Source organism: Nilaparvata lugens, chromosome 1, assembly GCF_014356525.2.
Source record: "Nilaparvata lugens isolate BPH chromosome 1, ASM1435652v1, whole genome shotgun sequence".
NCBI lineage: Eukaryota > Metazoa > Arthropoda > Insecta > Hemiptera > Delphacidae > Nilaparvata > Nilaparvata lugens.
In genome coordinates, this window is record NC_052504.1 from 5,437,436 (window position 1) to 5,450,237 (window position 12,802).

General features: G+C 37.7%; 1 protein-coding gene across 5 annotated transcripts in view; it reads left to right on the plus strand.

Annotated features, from left to right (window-relative positions):
• The first annotated feature begins 9,428 nt into the window (after positions 1–9,428).
• LOC111044992 (protein drumstick) overlaps positions 9,429–12,802 on the plus strand; it is a 47,143-nt gene continuing 43,769 nt past the window's right edge. Inside the window, exon 1 of one of the 5 annotated variants that reach the window (XM_022330277.2) lies at positions 9,429–9,700. The gene's annotated coding sequence lies outside the window, so the exon portion shown is untranslated. The remainder of the gene's footprint in view (positions 9,701–12,802) is intronic. The other 4 variants (XM_022330278.2, XR_005571394.1, XM_022330280.2 and 1 more) reach the window with 4 other exon arrangements.

A 12,802-nucleotide genomic window follows, 5' to 3' on the forward strand; every position in this document is an offset into this window, starting at 1 on the left:
TTGTGCTGTGGCTTGTGCGGTAATTTACGGGTTGGTTTTTCTCCTTTCACGCCCTCTCGATTTTATTGCCTCCATTCATTCATTCATGCGGTGCAGTCGCCCTCTAGTTTGTGGAAGATAGATAAGAGGGTATCACTCAACTATACTGTGAGATCCATTTCAAACTGTCACTATTATTTGAACGGGAGGCATTAGTGATTTCTATGAAAAATTCTGAAAGTCAAGATAGACAAGAGGGCATCAGTCAGCTATAGTGAGATCGATTTCAATCTGTCAGCATTAGTTTTACGTGAAGCATTGAAGCTATTTATGAGGAATACTGACAGATTAACGTGAATCTGTCCGCAGTCGAAATAAGGGACAACGAGACGAAGGTGGTGATGTGGTTTTGAGGGTGGGAAGAATGAAAGGGTGAGAAGCAAAGGAATGTGAGTGAGAGCGAAAGTGGGTGACGGGAGAGAGAGAAGTTGGAAGAGGTAGGTGGAGGGTGGAAAAAAGGATCAGGAGAATTGAGGTGGAATATATGGGTGAAAGGGAGTGGGGAGAAAGATGATGAGGGGGAGAATGATAGGGGGTGGAGGAAATAAGATGAAAGGAGAGAAGAGAAGAATAGAGAACAAAAAAACTTTAGTGTGATAGACAGGATTGAATGAATTGCGGCATCTTTTTCAATCCTGGGTGGGTGAAGTTTGGGCGCAGCCGGCCCTCTCTCACACTCAACCTTCAGAATTCGGAGGTATAGTATTGGAACATGGAAAATGGTGTTGAAATAGTTGAGAGACATCATAAGAGAAATGGAGGAGAGAGAGAACGGAGAAGAGAAGCAGAAGAGGATGAAAAGTGGGAAAATTGAGAGAAAGTCGTAGAAGATGTGGAAAATTAGGCAGAGTTGGAGGAGTTGAGGAGAAGAAAATGTTAGAGAGAAATGGAAAAAGGTGTTGGGTGTGAGAAGAGATAGGTGTTGCGAGAAAGAATAAAAGGGAGGAAGAGGTGGAGAAGAAGAAGAATTAAGAAAAAGATGAAGAAGAATAAGAGAAGAAGAAGAAGAAGAAGAAGAAGAAGGAGAAGGATATAGCCTAAAATAAATATAAATGAGAAGAAAAATGAAATAAGATACAATAAACAAAGAAAGTAGAGGGTCGATGATGTGAGAAATGGATATGATAAATAGAAGAAGGAGATAAATCTCAGGTTCAGAGAGGAAGTATTTAAGTAAGGCGAAAAGGGTAAAAGAAGAAGAGGAAATTACCTGGAAGGAGTTGAGCTGAGTAAAATGAAAAGAAGGCAGAAATGAGAATGAAAGGGTGGCAGGATATAAAATAAATTTGAATCATGATAAAATGTTTAATTTACTTCATGAATTTTATGAAAAATGCAAATATTCGATTTTTGCAAAAATCCATGATGTAAACTGTTATAAAATAAGTTTGAATGCTGATAAAATGTGTAATTTACTTCATGAATTTCATGAGAAAAGCAAATCTTCGAGTTTTGCATGAATGATTTAAATGATAATGGAATGTTTAATTTACATCATAAATTTCATGAAAAGAATGCACATCTTCGATTTTTGCAAAAGAAAAAGGATGGAAAGAAGATTAAAGGAAGCTGGAAAGAGTTGAAATGAGTAGCATAAAAGGGAGGTTAAGAATGAAGATTGTAGAATAAAAGGGTGGCTGGATACAAAATGAATTCAAATAATAATAAAATAAGGAGGATATACGAAAAGAGCTGAATATCTTTTGCCTGAATGAGAGAGTTGCATCTTATCATCAGTAATGGAAAGAGCATGTGGAACGAATGTCAGCTGATAGGTTTCCTCTCAGAATTTTCAAGTATAATCCGGTAGGCCGAAGAGACATAGACAGGCCACGGAAAAGATGGCGATGATCATTATATTTATTATAAAACTAGCCGTCTAGCCAGGGGGCTCCGCCCCCTGGACCCCCGACTGGATCGTCCAGGAATGGGATCAGCAGGCTCGCTTCGCTCGCCTGCATTTTTCGTTTGTAGGACGATCATTTTAGGACGATCCAGTCGGGGGTCCAAACTAAATGTCTGGCTAAACGGATATGGCGAGCGAAGCGAGCCTGACGGCTAGTAATATAATATTCCCAGGAATAGCTCTGATTGAATAAGCAGTGCCCAATCAATTTTTCCGCGATAAATACATTTCAATCTTCAACTTGGTGCCAACCTAACAAAGTCAACTTAACTTAATGCCAACCTGACAAAATTATTAATTTAGCTACCATTTAACATCTGTTTTGAAGAGGTACTCTCTCTAGATTATAGTTCTATATTAACATATGGTATGGACATTTTTCAATTATAATTAAGAGAATAAGAAGAATATACATGCTAAAAGACGAACTTCAAACCCTTAAAAACCACCCTTAGAGTTAAAATATTGCCAAAAGATTTCTTAGTGCGCCTCTAAAGGGCCAACTGAACATAGCTACCAAATTTGAACGTTTTTGTTCCGGTAAATTTTTAGTTCTGCGAGTGAGTGAGTCAGTCAGTCAGTCAGTGCCATTTCGCTTTTATATTATTATATAGATATAGATAAAATAAAAACAGTAGATTGTAGTGATGCTTATGGTGATAGTGATGATATTAGATTATATTATATTGATGCTATCAATTTATACATTTTTGTTTATTATTATTTTTATAAATTCTAATTTAAAGCTGAATGTGAGTCCAAACAGGCAATAGCCTTATCCCTGTTTGAAAGAAGAAGAAGAAGATAAAATAAGGAGTAAGAGGATGGGAAGAAGGCTCAAAGAAGCTGGAAAGAGTTTGAATAAAAGGAAGGTCAAGAGTGAAGAAAGAGAATAATAGGGTGGCTGGATGTATCACCTAGTTTTTTCGAAGATGTTGGTTCGGACAGCAACCCCGTTCTATCATGTCACGAGGCGGCCTCAGGGGACGACTGAGCCCCTGACCACCCTGCCCCCCCCACAACTTCTGCCACCCACGTTCCTTGTGTCATGGGAGTCCCCTGGCCGCTGATTCCCAAGAGAGAAAAGCTCCACTGCCACGGGCCAATTCAAGTTCCTCTCTGAACGCACTCTCTCCTTCTTACGCACTCACAAGCTCTCCCTCTCGTTCCATTCAACACGCAGCTCGCAACCCCCACAAAAACCGATTGGTTCCACAAAATAGCCCGATAATTATAAATACACAAACAGTGAGTGTTTCGGACAACTGGGAATTCGAGACTCCATTGTTGAAGGTGTTGTTGACCACTCAGAATTGCAGATTTACAAATTTTTTTTCATCTTCAACAATATTGTTGGAGTCATGAATACTCAAATTTTTAAGATATTCATGAAAGTCTGTCAAATTTTAACCGTGATCAATGCCAAGAGAACCAATCAGTGATGCCTTCGTTTCAAAAAGCCTTCTCTGACTGGTTCTGGTGGCATTTTTAATCAATCATGATTAAAATTTAGCAGATTTTTGTAATATCATGAAAATTTCAGTATCCATGATTCCAACAATATTGTTTAAGATGAGTTATTGAGTGGTAAACAATAGCACAATTTCAACAATGAAATCCCAAATTCTCTGTTGTCCGAAGCACTCACTGTTTGTTATTTAAAATATCGGGCTATTTTGTGGAACCGCTATTTTGACCTAAGAGATTGAGATACTAGAAGAATTGGAGCTTCATTGGAATTGTACATAATGCAGATATATGTACATTAAAATTATAAAAAAATATTGAGAAATTAGTAGAATTGAAGTTGCATTAGAATGATACATAACGAAATCCCAAATTCTCTGTTGTCCGAAGCACTCACTGTTTGTTATTTATAATATCGGGCTATTTTGTGGAACCGCTATTTTGGCCTAAGAGATTGAGATACTAGAAGAATTGGAGCTTCATTGGAATTGTACATAATGCAGATTGTACATCAAAATTATAAAAAATATTGAGCAATTAGAAGAATTGAAGTTTCATTAGAATGATACATGACGCAAATATAATTCACTCAGAATTCATCAATTGATTGAACATGGATCGATTCATACATTAGCTTTTGCAATATCACTTTTGTGGATCTGTGAACACAGAGAGCGGTTAGGCTTAACGAGTTCTGCGTTCTTGGAAACTGAATACATAAAAATTTTAGCTCAATATTGAATGAGTCGGAAATTTTTGAATATTGGGAGAAGAACGTTTATCATATCAACTCAAAATGTATGAATTCAGGGCAACTTATTTTTATTTATAAAATTATAGTACCCTTTATTGAAATTAATAAAATGATAGATCAAAAATAAAAATTATTACAACTAGTTTCAGAGATCCACATCATCTTCAGGTTTTAAAAAATAAATTTTGAATAAATTTTTAAATTAATAATAATAATATCGAGTGACCTGGCTGGCTCAGGTCTGGTGTCAGAGTTTTCAGGTCGCAACTGATCAATTTCAGGGCCTCTGACGTGACCCAACGACTGCTTTTATTTTTAAAGTTTATCATATTATTCAATCGATACGCCTACTGAAGCTACAGATAATAATAGATCCTTTGTCTTATAGTACAGCTGTACAGCAACTGTTTCCCTAAATTTATCTTCAATTGAAATTTTCAACTTATTTTCATACATTAAATGTATTAGGGCAGAATGCATTTACATCATAAGTGCATTATGAAATTAAAATATGTAATAAATTAGAACGTTGTATTCGACCGCCGCCATTTTGTCCATAGGAAAAACGTTGACAGCAGAACCCAGAACGTCTGGCCGCTCTCTGTGTGCACACACTCTTTTAATATACTCAAAGGTTTATTGAAATTTCCACAGTTAAGGTGGAAATGAGCTGGCCTGGAGTTTAGACAAAAGTGTCACTATATATTCTGTCAACTGTCGCATTCAGTAGCCAGCTTTGCAGGATACGTATAGGCTACCTGCCTTACACGTGTCTTTTGTTCTAAATCTCTCTCTGATTGTTGGGTCTGTGGAAGGGAGGGGAAAGTAAAATGCGAAATACGCTGCTTTGAATTTCTTTCTTTTTATTACAGCCGGCTATTGTCTATCCGACTAATCTATGGTGTCTATCTAGTCTATCAATGTTGGACCGGTAGTAAGACTGCTAGTCGGATCAATATTGGACCGGTAGTAAGACCACTAATCGGATGAATGTTGGATTGGTAGTAGGACCACTAGTCGGATCAATGTTGGACCGGTAGTAAGACCACTAGTCGGATCAATGTTGGACCGGTAGTAAGACCACTAGTCGGATCAATATTGGACCGGAAGTAAGACCACTAGTCGGATCAATGTTGGACCGGTAGTAAGACAACTAGTCTAATCAATGTTGGACCGGTAGTAAGACCACTAGTCTAATCAATGTTGGACCGGTAGTAAGACCACTAGTCTAATCAATGTTGGACCGGTAGTAAGACCACTAGTCGGATCAATGTTGGACCGGTAGTAAGACCACTAGTCGGATCAATGTTGGACCGGTAGTAAGACCAATAGTCCAATCAATGCTGGACCGGTAGTAAGACCACTAGTCGAATCAATGTTGGACCGGTAGTAAGACCACTAATCAGATCAATGTTGGGCCGATAGTAATACCACTAGTCGGACCAATGTTGAACCGGTAGTTAGACCACTAGTCGGATCAATGTTGGACCGGTAGTAAGACCACTATTCGGATCAATGTTGGACCACTAGTCGGACTAGTTGGACCGGTAGTAGGACCACTAGTCGGACCAATGTTGAACCGGTAGTAAGACCACTAGTCGGATCGATGTTGGACGGGTACTAAGACCACTAGTCGGATCAATGTTGGACCGGTAGTAAGACCACTAGTCAGATCTTCCACCTTTCACGCTCCGACTGGTTGGACTACCTAGTCGGATCATTCACCACTCGACTCTGACTAGGCGGCTGACTTTGGAATGTCGGATGTGTTGGAGGTTCAGTCGATTTAACTCGTCCGGCTCGTCATCTAACATTGAACCCGATATAAACAACCCCGTTTACGGTCCGACGTCGAATCCAAAATTGAATATGGACCTCAACTTGGACAAGAAATCGGATAGCGAATGGCTGTGCAAATTGCTTTTGAAATCTTCTTACTGTTTAAAATATTCAAAGTATTTCGATTTAGATAAGTACAATCAAATTACCAAAATGGGACAAATTTCTCAGGGATAATTTTTTTCTATAATTTTTACGTTTTGAGAGGGCCTGTGAATTTCAAATCGTTGGGTGATCCAATTCAATTTAATTTATAATATCCCAGAACATCTGATAAACAGATAGGAGATGCGTCACAGAAACATAAAAGAGACACAAGGAATAGAAATTAACAAATGAAGTTATTGAAAGCAGATTATTAAGCTCTGCAAAAACTCGGCAATAGAGTAGTATGCTTTTTCAATTGAATGTTTCTTCAACAACCCGTATTCCGTATTCAAGGTATGGGAATAGAATTAATATATTCCTATGATTCTTTTTCAGCAGTGACTTGAAACTCAAAGTGCCGGTTGCATAACAGCCGGTTGAATTTTAACCACGAGAACCAATCAGAGAAGCTGTCTTTTCAAAACTCCTCTGTTTGGTTCTCGTGATATTAATCACGGTTAAAATTCAACCGGCTGTTCTGCAACCGGGCCAAAGTGTTTTTTGACACAAAAAGGAGGCTGAAATTCATTTTCGAATTGGTAGAGAATAAATTCATGAATTTTTGAGGATGCATTCTTCAAAATATTTTTGTTAATAGTATGACGTATTCGATTTCTCTGAACATTAATTATATAGGATTGAGAAAAGCCCTGTTTTGCTAACCAACTTGATCAAACTTTATGTCACATATTTCTGATAGTTAAAAGGTATTTTGAGGTGAGATACTTATACTATGTCAAACACTATGTCAAATACTATGTTCACTATGTCAAACACGACTGAACAATAAATAATAGGTTCATCGATGAGTACATTTTTAATGTTTTCTCTATGATGAGACTAGGAACTCGATTTCAAGATTTTGATGATTCATTCCAAAAATCTTCTTTCGAAACTCAATTAACTTTCTCTAAACAAAATAATACGAAATTTGAGATAACTGATGTTTGTCGAGAAGAGATCGCGAAACGGATGTAAAGTGGGAAATTCCAGAGTGAACAATGAATGCTTGATAGTTGGCAATGACGTAAAACAGATTAGGACCAACCATAGAACTAACGATTGATGATTTTGTTGGGAGTTTCATGATGCTCACAAATGTCCTTTAAATAATGACAACTTCTAACCCATTACATATCTGTGATAACCGGAGGGGATCTCTAGTGAATAACGAAAAATTCAGAATGCATACGTTTAGCAATCCAGATTGATGGAAATACATTTTGGATAACCAATCAGTTGCAAACACCAAATAACGATAACTTTGCAACATCTGATATAACCATAACTTAGAGCTTTTTGGGGAGAGATCGTAGAACGGATGCGGAGTTTTAAATACTAGGAGGATCATGATGAACAAAAAACGTTCCAGCCAGTCAATCAGTCTCTGGCGAAGCTATGAAAACTTTGATCTGATGACATATCTATACTATATCTAGACTTAACCTATTTCGGACTATGTGTAACCTTATCTAAACTTGAGAGAGGAATAGCACAAGGTTACCTTTTTTATTCTCTCCCTATCATTTTGATGATGTACTTATTGTATGAATCAATAAAGAATCAATATCAATATCAATGAATCAATGAATCAATATCTGACGTTGTCCAATTTAAATTTGATAAGACTAGAATACATCATGTCTTACCAATCGGTTATTGACACCAAACAGACAAAACTCATGACAACCCATGACCTACCAATCAAAGAGAACTGGAGAGATTTTTGGGGATGTTCGAACAACGGATGCAAAGTACAATCAATGTCAGGATTCAGTGTAATAAGTTTTGTCTAGCCAACCTGTTGCTGGAAAAATTACGAGACCTTCGATTCATCTGTGATTAGCAAAAAGGATTTTGGTGGAAGATCTTAGAATGATTGGGGAATGAAAATGACGAGCTAATATCGTGATTGAGTGAATACATCTTGCCTAGCCAAAAAGTTGCTGAAAAAATTATGAGACCTTGGAATTCATCTGAGATAATAATAATAATAATATCGAGTGACCTGGCTGGCTCAGGTCTGGTGTCAGAGTTTTCAGGTCGCAACTGATCAATTTCAGGGCCTCTAACATGACCTAACGACTGCTTTTCAGGCAGCCGGGACCGACGGCTTAACGTGTCCATCCGAAACATCGGAGATTACCAAAGAGGACTTTGCGGAAAGATCGGACGGATGTAAGATGGGGAATACTGGTCTGGTCTGGACAATCATTAACATTGAGTGAAATACATTTCTGCCAAGCAGCAACCAGTTTAAGGGGAAATTATGAAAACAATGAACTAATCTGTGATTACCAAAGAGGATTGGGGGAAGATCGGATGTCAGATGGAAAGACTGGTAGACAAGTATCAAGATTGAGTGAAATGTATTTTGTCTAGCCAACTAGTTGGTGAAAAATTATGAGACCTTGGAATCGATCTGTGATTACTGAAGAGGATTTGGGGGAAGATCGAATGTAAGATGGGAAAGACTGGTGGACAAGTATCAAGATTGAGTGAAATGTATTTTGTCTAGCCAACTAGTTGGTGAAAAATTATGAGACCTTGGAATCGATCTGTGATTACTAAAGAGGATTTGGGGGAAGATCGAATGTAAGATGGGAAAGACTGGTGGACAAGTATCAAGATTGAGTGAAATGTATTTTGTCTAGCCAACTAGTTGGTGAAAAATTATGAGACCTTGGAATCGATCTGTGATTACTGAAGAGGATTTTGGGGGAAGATCGAATGTAAGATGGGAAAGACTGGTGGACAAGTATCAAGATTGAGTGAAATGTATTTTGTCTAGCCAACTAGTTGGTGAAAAATTATGAGACCTTGGAACCGATCTGTGATTACTAAAGAGGATTTGGGGGAAGATCGAATGTACGATGGGGAATACTGGTAGACAAGTATGAAGATTGAGTGAAATATTTTTTAGCCAAGAAGCAACCAGTTGAAGGGAAAATTACGAAACCTTTGAACTCATGAGAGGTTTTTGGGGAAGATCCAAGTACGGATGCGCCTCTCTTGATTATAGATTGTCAGGAGGGTGGATAATTTTGGCGGGGAGTAAGAGGGGAAGCCGAGTATGGCGGCCGTGATGGCGATTACAATAATTAGGCGTGTGCGACATTTCAATATCGCCGGTTTCGGTATAAATTACGACGTACGCTCAGCCCACGGATGTTGCGATCGGCCAATGATTAAGCTCGGCGAGGGCGGAGCCTGGCTGCTGTGCATTTCCCACGGCCGCTCAGCCGAAGAGTGGGGCGAAACATCTTCAGAAGCTGGGACGAAGCATCATTCCGACACAGCACACGGCAGCTCTATTCTGTTGCACTGCGCTCTGAACGGCTACTCGACTATTAGGTAGGTACCTGCCCTCTGCTTTGCTCTGCTCTGCCCGACGCTGGTAGCAACTGCCACAGACACAGAAGACAACGGCCTACCGCGCTCTCACTGACTTCACTCAGCCACCGGTCACTCTTCTCGCTGCAAGCAGTCCTATCACATCTCATCGCAACGCTACGCGTATTGCTCCACTCCAGCATCAACACCGGTAGGTAAGCAACCAGCCACTGGTCATACTATACTAACCACTCTTATTAATACAACTTACACTAGCAACAGAAATGTTGTGGAATTTCTCCATATCAAGATGAAATGTAAGAGAAAACTGAGTGCAATTGACTACATCTTTTTCATTCCACCTAAATGTTATTGACATTCACATTGTTCCTATGTATTGTTTCTAGTGTTTAGCAATGTTAAATAAATACAATGTTGAAATTTAGCAATGTTAAATAAATGCAATGTTGAAATTTAGCAATGTTAAACACTAGGAACAGAAATGTTGTGGAAATTCTCCATGTCAAGTAAGTTATAATGTAAGAGAAATCATGTGGAACTAACTACATCTTTTTCATTCCACCTGAATGTTGTTGACATTTACATTGCTCCTATGTATTGTTCCTAGTGTCGAGCAATGTACACTAGGAACAGAGATGTTGTAGAATTTCTCCATATCAAGGTGGAATGTAAGAGAAAATCATGTCGAACTGATTTCATCTTTTTCATTCCACCTGAATGTTGTTGACATTTACATTGCTCCTATGTTGAGCAATGTACACTAGGAACAGAGATGTTGTAGAATTTCTCCATATCAAGGTGGAATGGAAGAGAAAATCATGTGAAACTGATTTCATCTTTTTAATTCCACCTAAATGTTATTTACTTGTTAACAATGTAAAACAGGAACAGCGATGTTGTAGAATTTCTCCATATTACGTTGTAATGTAAGAAAAAATCATGTGGAACTGAAAACATTTCTTTCATTCCACCTCAATGTTCGAAACCAGCTAATGGTAACCACTATTCATTCTACTATACTAAGCACTATTATTGATGAAATTTACACTAGGAAGATGTTGTGAAATATCTTCACATAAAGGTGTAATGTTGGAGAAAATTGTGTGCAACTAACAACATCTCTCTTATCCCACCATAATGTTATTGGAATGTTATTATCATGTATGACCACTGTTCTTGTCATCTGTTGAACTTTTCATACAAGAAGTCCTAGAAGATATCAAGTGAATTTGAATTAAATTGTACAAGTTGATTTTGTTGTACTGAGCAAACAGTATGTTATCGTGATTTGTGAACTATGCATACAAGAAGTGCTGAATGAAATTCATGTTGCTGTTGAATCGAGTATGTGGATTTTGTTGATTAGCAAACCGAAGCTGTTAGATATTACGATGTGAAGGATTCGTTACTTGAATCGCTTACATTAGTAGCATAAATTGAAGGGATTAGCTATTGTAGTATGAATTACTGTAGTTTCATTAGAAAAGGAATATTTTGTACTAGCTTTATTCGATCGAGGTTGCGCAATATTGACATGTAAATGAAACACGTTTGTTACATTAATTACATTCGTTTATTGATTGAACCGAGTACAATATGAATTTCATTTAAATAAATAACTATGACATGAATGAATAACTATGATAACTGTATTATTTGTCAATGACTGAACAATGACATTATGTATTTTGACTAATCTCAATTGGAACTGTTCACTGCTTTAAATACAACATCAAACCTTGAGCCTATACATGTGAAAAATGAATATTGTTATTTTTCAAAAGGGTTGTATGAAGTAGGTCTATCACATGTGAAAAATTAACAGGATTTCGAGAAGTTTCAAAATATCTACAAACGTTGATAAGGTCAATTTGCATCAACTAGAAATGTAGCCTATGTAGAAGACGACTGAGAGGAAGGGATCAATACTCTTATCTTGAATGAAAAAGACTAAGAAATTGTCAAAATACTTTCATCCCTATAAAAGTTTGAATTTATCCGGTCAATGTTGAGATTGATTGATTGAGTACGATGAGTTGAGATGGAAGCAAGCCAGAAGTTTTCCGTGGTTGTTTAGCTCAATTAGAACTGATTGGAACAATGATTATCGCCCATTTTAAAAGCATTTGATATTTGAAAAACTGAAACCACTTCATCTGTCAACTCAGAAGTATAGGCTTTCTTATGAATTGGACTGTAATATATAAAAAAATATCGCTAATCCTTTGTGAGCTCTATACAAAGCATTGGCGATAACTCTTCGATTCTGAAAGTTGAGAATAAATGCCTGTAGCCCAGAAAGGATTTTAGTTGGGAAAACAGAGTTGAACCTATTAAAGAAAGAACAAATTGGAATTATAGTATAAATTCATCAGTCAGTAAGCCTGAGCTTGTCTGAAACTCATCAGTCAGTAAGTCTGAGCTTGTCTGACACTCATCAGTCAGTAAGCCTGAGCTTGTCTGAAACTCATCAGTCAGTAAGCCTGAGCTTGTCTGAAACTCATCAGTCAGTAAGCCTGAGCTTGTCTGAAACTCATCAGTCAGTAAGCCTGAGCTTGTCTGAAACTCATCAGTCAGTAAGCCTGAGCTTGTCTGAAACTCATCAGTCAGTAAGTCTGAGCTTGTCTGACACTCATCAGTCAGTAAGCCTGAGCTTGTCTGAAACTCATCAGTCAGTAAGCCTGAGCTTGTCTGAAACTCATCAGTCAGTAAGCCTGAGCTTGTCTGAAACTCATCAGTCAGTAAGATAGGTTGGCAGTTAAATATCGTCGATGATTTTTCTTGCTTTCGAAAATAATTTATTTTATTTTATGTTCAGAAATAGTCTCTCACTACTCCAGGCGTAAATGAGTGGCTTTCCAATTGTGTCAAAATTACGCTACTGTAGTTTTGCTCCACTATTGATCTCCTTATCATCAATTTCCCATTCAACACTCTTTTCAAAACTGAAGTCTCACCTATGTTTTACCATAAAATCCTCAATAACTGGAGTTCAACTAGTCCACATTACCTTTCTAAAGGATTGACAATAACTGGAAAGTACTCTATTCACGATCGTGAAGGAGCAGCCTAATTTGATCATTTGTCATTCATTTTTGTTGAAAAAATTGACAACGGTGGAGAATTATGAAAAGTGTATGTTTTCTAGAAAATTACATTTATTTCAATTGGAGAAATTTGCTCATATGAACCATCACAGTTTAAACAGAGATTGATAAGCTATTTTTCGCCCCACTTGGATGTAATGAGCTGGTTTTCGTGCGTCATATGGAGGCCGAAAATGATTGTTTTCTGAC